General features: G+C 38.6%; 1 protein-coding gene across 6 annotated transcripts in view; it reads left to right on the top strand.

Annotated features, from left to right (window-relative positions):
- NCOA6 (nuclear receptor coactivator 6) overlaps positions 1-12,333 on the top strand; it is a 98,395-nt gene that overhangs the window by 22,964 nt on the left and 63,098 nt on the right. For all 6 annotated transcript variants that reach the window (XR_012923738.1, XM_076011048.1, XM_076011049.1 and 3 more), the window contains one exon: positions 12,050-12,154. The gene's annotated coding sequence lies outside the window, so the exon portion shown is untranslated. The remainder of the gene's footprint in view (positions 1-12,049; positions 12,155-12,333) is intronic.

The following is a 12,333-nucleotide window of genomic DNA, read 5'->3' as shown; positions in this document are numbered from 1 at the left end:
TTCTCTATATATTAGTTGGCCAATTAATTTCTTTCTATTTATAGTAGAGATGGGGTCTTGCTCTTGCTCAGGCTGGTTTTCGAACTCCTGACCTTGAGCAATCCGCCCGCCTCGGCCTCCCAGAGAGCTAGGATTACAGACGTGAGCCACGGCGCCGGCCTTCAAGTGGTATTTTGTTGTATGGATATAACATGTTTATCTATTTACCTGTGATGAATATTTGGGTTGTTTTTCAGTTTTTCATGATTGTGAATAAAGTTACTATAAGCATTCTTGTACAAATCTTTGTGTAAACATGTTTTCATTTATTTGGGGGTAAATATCTACATGTAGTATATCTACCTTTTTAAGAAATTGCCAGGCTATTCATTCAGTAGTATTAATACAGAGGGCACATTAGTTATTTGTTGTTGCATAATAAATTACTACAAATTTAGCAGTTTAAAGCAACACACGTTTATTATGGCAACTTCTGGGCATAGCTTAGATGAGGGTCCTCTGTTTCAGGGTGTCTCACAGGCCATAGTCAAAGTGTCATCCAGGGCTACTATCTCTTCTCAGTGCTTGACTGAGGAAGATTCTGCTTCCAAGATCACTTGATTGTTGACAGAATTCACTTCCTCGAGGGATGATGGATTGAGGACCTTGGTTTTTCACTGGCTGATGGCTGGAGCTTCCTCTCAGTCCCTTGTCATGTGGCCTCTCCAACATCATAAGTCAAGAAGGCAGTAGGGAGTCTCCTAGGAAAATGGAAGTCACAGTCTTTTCTCACCTAATCATGGAAGTAATATCCCATCATCTTTGTGATTATGTTGATTAGAAGCAAGTCATTAGGCCAGTGCACACTCAGGAGGAAGAGGTTTACACAAAGGGATAAATGTAAGCTACTCAGGAGGCTGATGCAGGAGGATGGCTTGAGCTTGGGAATTTGAGGTTGCATTAAAGTATGACACTACTGCACTTTAGCCTGGGTGACAGAATGAGACCCGCATCTCAAAAAATTAAATAAATAAAAATAAAATGAAATAAAATATTTAAATGTAAGACTGAATCTTTGAAAATACTAAGAGAAAATATAGGGGAAACAATTCAGGATGTTGATCTAAGCAAAGATTAGATAAGACCTCAAAAACACAGGCAACAAAAGCGAAAGTAGACAAACGAATTTAGCATTATATCAAACGAAAAAGCTTCTGCACAGCAAAGGAAACAACAGAATGAAGAGACAACCTGCAGAATGGGAAAAAATATTTGTAAACTATTCATCTGACAGGGAATTAATATCCAGAATATACAAGGATCTCAACTCAACAGCAAAACAGAACAAGTAATCTAAACAAAAAATTGGCAGTTGATCTGAATAGACATTTCTCAAAAGAAAACAAATGGCCAACAATTATATGAAAAAATGCCCAACATCACTAATCATCAGGGAAATGCACGTGAAAACCACTATGAGTTACCATCTCACCTCAGTTAGAATGACTATTTCAAAAACGGGAAAAATGACTAATGTTGACAAGAATGTGGAGAAAGCGACTCTTATACACTACACTGTTGGTAGAAATGTAAATAACTACAGGTATTATGGAAAATAGTATGGAGGTTCCTCAAAAAGCTAAAAACAGTATCTGGGCACAGGGGTGCAACCTGTAATTCCAGCTATTATGGAGGCTGATGTGTAAGCATCTCTTGAACCCAGGAGTTTGCAAGCAGCCTGGCTAACATAGCAAAACCTGTACTAAAAAAAAAAAGCTTTGGGAGACCAAGGTGGGAGGATCACTGGAGGCCAGGAGTTCCAGACCTGCTTAGACAAGGTAGTGAGACCCCATGTCTACAAAAAATTTTAAAAATTAGCCAGGCATGGTGGTCATGCTTGTAGTCCTAGGTCCTCAGGAGGCTTAGGCAGGAGGATCACTTAAGCCCAGGAGTTTGAGGTTGCAGTGGGCTGTGATCACACCACTACATGCACTCAAGTGTGGGCAACAGAGAAAGACTCTGTCTTAAAAGAAAAAAAAATGGGCAAAGCATTTGAATAGATTATTTCTCTGAAGAAAACATGTCAGTGGCCAATAATATAAACCTGAAAATATGCTCTCAACACCATAAGCCATCAGAGAAATGCAAATCAAAACCACAGTGAGATAGATACTACCTCACACCCACTAGGGTGGCTATAATCAGATAATAACAAGTGTTGGTGAGGATGTAGAGAAATTGGGACCTTTGTATACTGCTATACAGTATACAAATGCGAATGTAAAATGGTATAGTTGCTTTGAAAACAGTCTGGCAGTTTCTCAAAAGGTTAAACATAGAGATAACAATCACCCAGCAATTTCACTCCTAGGTGTATATATACGCAGATTGAGTATCCTTTATCCAAAATGTTTGGGACCAGAAGTGTTCCAGATTTTGGATTTTTTTGCATTGTAGAATGCTTGCATTATACTTACTGGTTGAGCATCCTAATCCAAAAGAATCCAAAATGTTCCATTGAGCATTTCCTGTGAGTGTCATGTTTTTATTGAATAAGTTTCAGATTTTGAATCATTTTGGGTTTCAGATTTTGGAATTGAGGATGCTCAGCTTATATATAGATATACCCAAGAAAAATAAAAACATGCATCCACACAAAACTTGTACACAAATGTTCATAGCATATTTCATAATAGCAAAAAGTGGAAACAACCCAAATGTCCATCAACTAAGGAATGGATAAATAAATGTGGTATTTCCATACAAAGGGATATTATTTGGCAATAAAAAGAATGAAGTACTATTATGTGCTACAACATAGATGGACCTTGAAAACATTATGCTAAGTGTAAGAAGCCAGTCACAAAAGACTACATATTATATAATTCCATTTATATGAAATATGTGGAATAGATGAATCTATAGTGACAAAAATAGATTAATGGTTGCCTAGGGCTGCAAAGGGAGGTTTGGAGGCAAATGAGAAAAGATTGCTAAAAGACACTGAACTTCTTTTTGGGGTGATAAAATGTTCTAAAACTGTGATGATGGTTGCAGAACTGAATATACTAAAAACCTTTTGAATTTATATACTTTGGACAGATTGTATAGTATATATATAAATTATATTTATAAAGACATAACTAAAAACTAAGAACAAAGTCACCCACAGTCTCACTACCCCGATATAATAGTATGAACGTTTTGATGAAATATTTTTCCAGTTTTCCAAAGCCTTTTTTCTTCTCAAAAAAGGCATATGGTATAATTATACTGTCTTTTAATTTGCTTCCTCCCATTTATTATATTGAGAAAATCATATAACATTCTTTTATTATGAATTTTTAAGTATAAAAATTAAGTGAATGGTATAAAATCTATATATATTTGCCACCTAGATTTAACAAAAATTACTATATCGCCACATTGCCTTAATATTTTATGGTTGGTTGGTTTTTTAAGACAGAGTCTCTGTTGCCTGGGCTAGAATGTAGTGATGTCGTCATAGTTCACTGCAAGCTTAAACTCCTGGGCTAAAGAGATCCTGCTGCTTCAGCCTCCTGAGTAGATGGACTACAGGCACGGGCCACCATGCCTGGCTAATTTTTCTATTTTTTCGTAGAGCCAGGGTCTTGCTCTTGCTCAGGCTGTTCTCAAACCCCTGGCTTCAAGTGATCCTCCTGCCTTGGCCTCCCAAAGTGCCAGACTTATAGGGGTGAGCGACCACACCCAGACACATGTTTTTTTGCTTTTACTGAAATATTTTGGAGCTAATCACAGACGTCATGTCATTACACCTCTATTTCAGTTTCCATCTCTAAAAACTAAGGACATTTTCTTACATAATCATAACACCATTGTTACACTTAGGGAAATTATAAGTTTTAATATTATCTAAAATCTAATAATAAAATTTCTCCTATTTATCCCAAAATGTCTTTAATGTTGGTTGAATCTTATAGCAGTTTTAAATATTACTTTATAACATTTTAATGACTGTAGTATTTCATAATATAGGCGCGGCCTACTTTATTTCACCAATTTGCTATCTTTTCTTCTTAAAGTTTTTCTTTACTTTAAAATAACTCTTGAGGCCGGGTGTGGTGGCTCACGCCTGTAATACTAGCACTCTGGGTGGCTGAGGCGGGAGGATTGCTCAAGGTCAGGAGTTCAAAACCACCTGAGCAAGAGTGAGACCCTGTCTCTACTAAAAAAAATAGAAATAAATTAATTGGGCAACTAAAAATACATAGAAAAAAAAATGAGCTGGACATAGTAGTACATGCCTGTAGTCCCAGCTACTTGGGAGGCTGAGGCAGGAGGATCGCTTGAGCCGAGGAGTTTGAGGTTGCTGTGAGCTAGGCTGATGCCACGGCACTCTAGCCTGGGCAACAAAGTAAGACTCTGTCTCAAAAAATAAAATAAAATAAAATAACTCTTGAGGCCTCGTGCCATGGTTCACATCTATAATCCTAGCACTCTGGGAGGCCGAGGCAGGAGGATCGCTTGAGCTCAAGAATTCAGGACCAGCCTGAACAAGTGTGAGACCCTGTCTCTACTAAAAGTAGAAAAATTAGTGGGGTATGATGAAGGGTGCTTATTGTCTCAGCTGCTGGGGAAGCTGAGGCAAGAGAATCGCTTGAGCCCAGGAATTCGAGGTTGCAGTGAGCTATGATGATGCCACTGCACTCTACCCAGGATGACAGAGCAAGACTGTATATAAAAAAAAAAATTTTTTTTTGAATAGTTTATATAGTATGGGTTTTCCCTTGGGCCCAATAGTTAGGCAGTATAATGCTTTTAAAATTTCTAAATGCTTATACTGTTTACATTAAAACTTTCATTATTTATTAGTTTCTAGTTTTATTGTATTATAGTTAAGCAGTGTGACCTCTGTGGGGTTTGTATGTTATAATATATGATCAACTTTTGAAATTATTTCATAGATATTTGAAAATAAAGTGTATTTTCTGTAGAGTACAAAGTTCATGTATCTGTTAATTGTGTTAACATTCTCTATGTGTGTATCTTGTTTTTAGTTGTCAGAGTCTGTTAACAATATTTTAACATCTCTCATTATAGTTATATTTGTTAATTTTTTTGCATTAGATTTTTGCCCTTTATATTTTGCTTTTTAAAATTTTTTATATGAAGTTAATGAATATTGCATATTTATAAAAATATATTTTTATCAATATAAAATTATTCTCTTGTCCTGTTTGATGTTTTTTGGCTTGGAATTGACTTAGTCCAGTATGCCACTCTTGCTTTCCTTTTGCGTTTACCAAATATTAACATGGTCTAGCCTTTTAACTTTTTTTTTTTTTTGAGACAGAGTATCACTCTGTTGCCCAGTCTAGAGTACCATGGCATCAGCCCACCTCACAGCAACCTTAAACTCCTGAGCTCAAGTGATCCTTCTATCTCAGCCTCCAGAGTAGTTGGGACTAAAGGCATGTGCCACCATACCCAGCTAATTTTTTTCTATATATTTTTAGTTGTCCAGATAATTTCATTCTATTTTGTTAGTAGAGATGGTGTCTCGCTCTTGCTCAGGCTGGTTTTGAACTCCTGAACTCGAACAGTCCCCCTGCCTTGGCCTCTTAGAGTGCCAGGATAACAGGCATGAGCCACCAAGCCCAGCCAAGTGTCCTTTTTTTTTTTTGAGACAGAGTCTCCCTTTGTTGCCCAGGCTAGAGTGAGTGCCCTGGCGTCAGCCTAGCTCACAGCAACCGCAAACTCCTGGGCTCAAGCAATCCTGCTGCCTCAGCCTCCCAAGTAGCTGGGACTACAGGCATGTGCCACCATGCCCAGCTAATTTTTTCTGTATATATTAGTTGGCCAATTAATTTCTTTCTCTTTATAGTAGAGACGGGGTCTCGCTCTTGCTCAGGCTGGTTTCGAACTCCTGACCTGGAGCAATCCGCCCGCCTCGGCCTCCCAGAGTGCTAGGATTACAGCCGTGAGCCACCGTGCCCGGCCCAAGTGTCCTTTTTTAAGGATGCTTTATAGTTGGATTTTGCTTCTTGTCCTAGTCTAAACCTCTTTATCCTTTGATAAGGGATTTAATGCATTAAATTAATGACAGAGTTATTAGCACAACTGTTCTTAGTACTCAGATGAAGATGATGGTGATTAATAATAGTCCATTTTTATTTTGTATCTTAAATAGATCTTCCTTTTCAATAACTATTTTTTTTAAATAGCACTTACTGTTATATTTTTAACAATTAGACTATTTAGACTATGTTTAACTGGTTTCATCTCATTCTCACCGTCTTTAGTTTTAGTTAATTATTTAAACAATATTTTGGTGAAAAGTACTTGATTGGTACACTTTCATAAGAAAGTGTAGGTTGGGCACGGTGGCTGTCGTCTGTAATCCTAGCACTCTGGGAGGCCGAGGCGGGCAGATTGCTCCAGGTCAGGAGTTCGAAACCAGCCTGAGCAAGAGTGAGACCCCCCATCTCTACTATAAAGAGAAAGAAATTAATTGGCCAACTAATATATATAGAAAAAATTAGCCGGGCATGGTGGCACATGCCTGTAGTCCCAGCCACTTGGGAGGCTGAGGCAGCAGGATTGCTTGAGCCCAGGAGTTTGCAGTTGCTGTGAGCTAGGCTGGCGCCAGGGCACTCACTCTAGCCTGGGCAACAAAGGGAGACTCTGTCTCCAAAAAAAAAAAAAAAAAAAAAAAAGAAAATGTCGTTATGTTGATTTAAAACTGAATGAAAACTTGGCTGTGAAAGAGGGCAGAATTATTAGGTCACATTATCTTCCCTTCCTAATTATTTATTATTTTGCCATTGTCTTCTGGTCTTGCAAAATAGAAATCTGAGGCCAGCCTGATTTTTGTTCCTGTGTGGATGACCTGTTTTTTTCTTCCGGGGTGGTTACTGTAGGACATTTTCTTTATCCTTGAAATCTAAGTTTCACCAGAACAAATCTAGTTGTCGTTACCTTTTCAGGAATTTTGCCTGATATTTTGTGAGGTCTTTGAACTAGAGGCAACGAACATTTTTTGATTGAGGAAAATTTCCATTTCTATTTTTTAAAAACTTTGATTATTGTTTCTGTCCTTTTGTTTCAACAATTAGTTGAAGATTATTTCTCCTTGTCAGTCCTCTCTCACACTTTCCTTTGTCCTTTCCCTCTCCATTCTGGAAGAGTTTCTTAAGTTTGTGATCCCCACATTTCTAATTAAGTATTCTCTCATTCTAATAGAGATTTGGATTCTGTGTTGACATACTTGCTTTATTATGGTTTTTCCTTCTCTTTTTCCCTTGTCTTTTATTTACACCTCCATCTTAACTAGCCCTTTTCATTTCCACCTGTGGACTTTGATTGCTCATTTAAGTGTGTTTTCTCAAATTTGTTGGGAGTAATGTAGTTGATTTCTAAAATTTCACCTATTGCTCCTTATGTTTATATATATTCATTTCCTCAATTGTAAGTGCAGAGTTTCTCTTTTTTTATGTTGTAGAGTATTTTTCAGTCCATCCCTCCAGTTATTCTTCCTTGAATAAATAGAAGGATATACAAGTCTAGCATTTACCAAATTAATAGGGTCAATAGATAGGTTCTCCTCACAGGCTGCCTTGTACCTGTATGAATTCTTTCAAATGTTAAGCTAGAAGACTAATTGATACATAATATATAGCTTCAGAATACTTTCTAGTGTTAGCAGTCATTTATGTGCCTCCTGCTGGATTAAGGGGAGGAATTCCCTTCCCGTGGCCTGGTAACTGGACTTTATAAAAGGGAATGTGTTTTTTGATAATTTAAAGCCTAATCTACAGTAAACTGTGGTTCTCAGACTGTAGTGCTCCCAGGGCTTTTGCTCTCTCAGCCCTTCCTCCATCTGTCTTCAAATCCCAGAATATATATATACTACTTTGTATGTCATAGAATCTAAAGTAGAGGGAAAAGGCTCTGGACATGTAAAATAGCTTGATAAGTGGGTCTCTTCACAGTAGCAGTGTGGTGCTCCCCAAACCACCACTGCTGTCACCAGGAGAAAGCTATTTTGGAAGAAGTAGAGCCACATGTTGGGGCTCAAGAATCTGTTGCTTTCCTGCCTGGCTCTATTGTTGTGTCTCAAGCCCCATTACTGTTTTTGTCAGAAAAATCATCTTTGGGCCAGTTCTTTAAGCAGCAGTCCTAGTTTCTAATGCTGTTATAACTCTGATTCCCAGTGTATTCTTAAGTATAGCAGTGTTTTCTTAAATATATCAGTGAAAAAGTTAACAGAGTTGAGTTTTTGAAAGGAGAAAGACGAAAGAAGAGTGTGAAGAACTGCCACTAATGGAAGAAGGCATTAAAGATCTTACACCAAATGATTTCCAGTTTTTCAAGGAAATATTATAACACTGAAGTCAGATAGTCAAGGTTTAAAACAGCCATAGCATCCTCAGATCGTGAAAATATGTTAAGAAAGGTTTAGGAGACTCCAGTGTCACAGACATAGGAAAAAACAAGATGGAACTCAGGGTGATATAGTTCACTTTTTGATTCTGTATAGTTATGTTTTGTTTGATTTTCTCACAAGCAATATGGTCTTGTATTACTTATGTTAAAAATAAAAATTTTTTAAAGAAGCAACGAAAATGCATATTAAGCAAAAGAAAAGAAAAAGCTTTTGTTCCTCCTTCAGCACTTTTCTTGGGGCAAATGCTTTAGCCATATTCCCCACCTGACTGAGTTACCTCATCTAAAGGAAAAATAAATAATGTAGTTCTAAACTTTGGCTGCATATTATAATCACACGGGTAGTATTTATATGCCTAAAGCTCAGGCTGCAGTGCGGACCTGGTGGGACTCAGGCATTATTATTTGTTAAAGCTTTCCAAATAATTGTAATGTTTAGCCCAGGTTGAGAGCCACTGATGTTCTTTCAAAACACATGCTCAGTTGATCTCAGGTATTCTGACTGTAGTCATTTTGGAGTAGTTAGGGTAGTTCTAATTAGTGGGTATTGGTCTGATAGACTGGACTGCTTGTTTCTGATATTTCTACTAATAGTGTGCTGTGTATGAGTGGGTAGACTCACCCTGGTGAGAAGAAAAGTTTGGTATATGGGGGGAAAAGCACTGAACTTGAGGTTGGAAGACCAGGATCTAGTCCTGATCATGCCACAGTCTGTAACTTGAGTCGAGGCACAAAACCAGTGTAGGTTCCAGTTTTCCTTCTATGAAAGAGTGGAGGAGTTAAGACTATTTATTTTGTAAATTCCCTTGTAGCTCTAAAACTAGTTTGTGAGCCAGTGTGGTAGATGGGGGAGTGGCTGCTGGTTGACTTTGTGTGCCTGAAGAATAGGTGAGCAAAGCAAGGAAATGGGGGCCAGGGCACTGATAGGAGCATTGTTGAGGGAGCCAACTGTGGGGTGGTAGTGGGGTGAGTGGGACAAGTATGGGAGACTGACCTAAGGAAATATAGAGTTGGAGGTGGCTATGGCTCAGCACCTGGTAATGATGTGGTCCAGGTTCTTATCCTACTGTCAGATGACTCATAGGTAAGATGTAGCCAGAGGACCACCCCCCTCCCATTACCACCAAATAAGGAGATAGAAAGCTGAAGATATTTTTGTTTTTGTGTGTCTGAGATGAGCTAAGAGTAGAAATATTGCTACTAAAGGTTTAAGAGAGCCGGGCGCGGTGGCTCACGCCTGTAATCCTAGCACTCTGGGAGGCTGAGGTGGGCGGATTGCTCGAGGTCAGGAGTTGGAAACAAGCCTGAGCAAGAGCGAGACCCTTCTCTACTATAAATAGAAAGAAATTAATTGGCCAGCTAATATATATAGAAAATATTAGCTGGGCATGGTGGTGCATGCCTGTAGTCCCAGCTACTCGGGAGGCTAAGGCAGCAGGATTGCTTGAGCCCAGGAGTTTGAGGTTGCTGTGAGCTAGGCTGACGCCATGGCACTCACTGTAGCCTGGGCAACAAAGCAAGACTCTGTCTCAAAAAAAAAAAAAAAAAAAAAGGTTTAAGAGTGTGGTAGATAGCTAGCTTTTGTTTTCAGTAGATAATACGTTCACGTGGTTCAAAAATCAAAACATAATAAAGATATGTAGTGAAAGTCTTGATCCTTTGTTTATACCTTTTCTTCCAATTTTTTAATGTGAAATATTTTAAACATACAGAAAAGCTGAAACAATAATACAATGAACACAATCTAGTTTAAACAATTGTTAACAGTCTGCCTCATTTGCATTCTCTGTCTTTGCCGATCTTTGGCGAATAATTTGAAAATAAATTGCAGACATTATGACACTTTATCCCTAAACCTGTCAGTATGCATCTCCTAAAAATAAGGGCATTCTGTACCTAATTATAAATAATGTTACCATACCCAAGGAAATTAAAAATCATGCCCTAATATCTTCTGTTACTCAGTTTACATTCAGTTTTTTTTTTTTTTTTTTTTTTTTGAGACAGAGTCTCGCTTTTGTTGCCCAGGCTAGAGTGAGTGCCGTGGCATCAGCCTAGCTCACAGCAACCTCAATCTCCTGGGCTCAGGCAATCCTCCTGCTTCAGCCTCCCGAGTAGCTAGGACTACAGGCATGCGCCACCATGCCCGGCTAATTTTTTCTATATATATATTAGTTGGCCAATTAATTTCTTTCTATTTATAGTAGAGACGGGGTCTCGCTCAGGCTCAGGCTGGTTTCGAACTCCTGACCTCGAGCAATCCGCCCGCCTCAGCCTCCCAGAGTGCTAGGATTACAGGCGTGAGCCACCGTGCCCGGCCTTAACATTCACTTTTTAAGATCTTAGCTTTTTGAAGAGACCAGACAAGTTTTATTGTATCAAGTCCCATATTCTCAAGATCTGTTAGATTATGGTTTCATGTAATTTTTCTTGTTGCTCTATCTCCTGAATTTCCTATAAAGAAGAAATTACATTTAAAGACTTGTTTAGACCCAGGTTAGGAAGTTTTGGTAAGAATACAAATTCTGGGCCAGGCGCGGTGGCTCACGCCTGTAATCCTAGCACTCTGGGAGGCCGAGGCGGGCGGATTGCTCGAGGTCAGGAGTTCGAAACCAGCCTGAGCAAGAGCGAGACCCCGTCTCTACTATAAAATAGAAAGAAATTAATTGGCCAACTAATATATATACAAAAAAAAAAATTAGCCGGGCATGGTGGCGAATGCCTGTAGTCCCAGCTACTCGGGAGGCTGAGGCAGGAGGATTGCTTGAGCCAGGAGTTTGAGGTTGCTATGAGCTAGGCTGACGCCATGGCACTCACTCTAGCCTGGGCAACAAAGTGAGACTCTGTCTCAAAAAAAAAAAAAAAAAAGGCCGGGCGCGGTGGCTCACGCCTGTAATCCTAGCACTCTGGGAGGCCGAGGCGGGCGGATTGCTCAAGGTCAGGAGTTCAAAACCAGCCTGAGCGAGACCCCGTCTCTACCATAAAAATAGAAAGAAATTAATTGGCCAACTAATATATATAATATAAAAATCAGCCGGGCATGGTGGCTTGTGCCTGTAGTCCCAGCTACTCGGGAGGCTGAGGCAGGAGGATCACTTGAGCCCAGGAGTTTGAGGTTGCTGTGAGCTAGGCTGATGCCACAGCACTCACTCTAGCCTAGGCAAGAAAGCGAGACTCTGTCTCAAAAAAAAAAAAAAAAAAAAAAAAAGAATACAAATTCTGTTAAAAGAAGTGAGTTTTATATTTAATGTGTAATTTAATGTGTGTACAAAATATTTTGGTTTTGTCTCCTGGTGTTTGCAAACTGTGTGGCAGGTGTTAATTCATTTTAACTTGACAGATTTAGGAATGAAAATATAGAGAGGGCTCTAAATGTTAGAGGCCCAGCGTCATGATTCTTAAATATAAGCTCCAAGTTTTGTTTGCATGTGCTTTGAATGCTTGCTGATGAGTGGTTTAAGATCTCAGAAAAAGATATTTATAGACTTAATGAAAATCCTATTTTAACATTCTTTAAAGATGCCAACATTGAGTTTGTAACTTATGATACTGCATTGACTTCTATTGCAAAGATACCATACCTCTGTAATTTCTACATAATACCAATATTATACTATGACTTCTTCTTTCTCTCTCTTTTTAGAATTTTGATTTGGCTGCTACCTTAAATCCAGGCCCTAAAAATGTCAGCTTGTTTGGACTTAGAAGATGACTTGGATAAATGATAAAAATTAAGAAAGACATTTTGGTAAGTGAAATCCTATATGAGAGAGTAGACAAGACCTAACTTAATTTTGATACTTTTGGTGTTTCTGATACTGTCTCTTTCTGGAGAAGCTATTTAGATTGTGTTTATTCTTCTTAGAGACATTGAATAAAAGCAAATGCCAGTCTTCTGTTTTTTTTTTTTTTTGAGACAGAGTCTCA

The sequence above is a fragment of the Microcebus murinus genome, chromosome 16 (assembly GCF_040939455.1).
Source record: "Microcebus murinus isolate Inina chromosome 16, M.murinus_Inina_mat1.0, whole genome shotgun sequence".
NCBI lineage: Eukaryota > Metazoa > Chordata > Mammalia > Primates > Cheirogaleidae > Microcebus > Microcebus murinus.
This window is presented reverse-complemented; position numbering and strand designations above follow the sequence as displayed.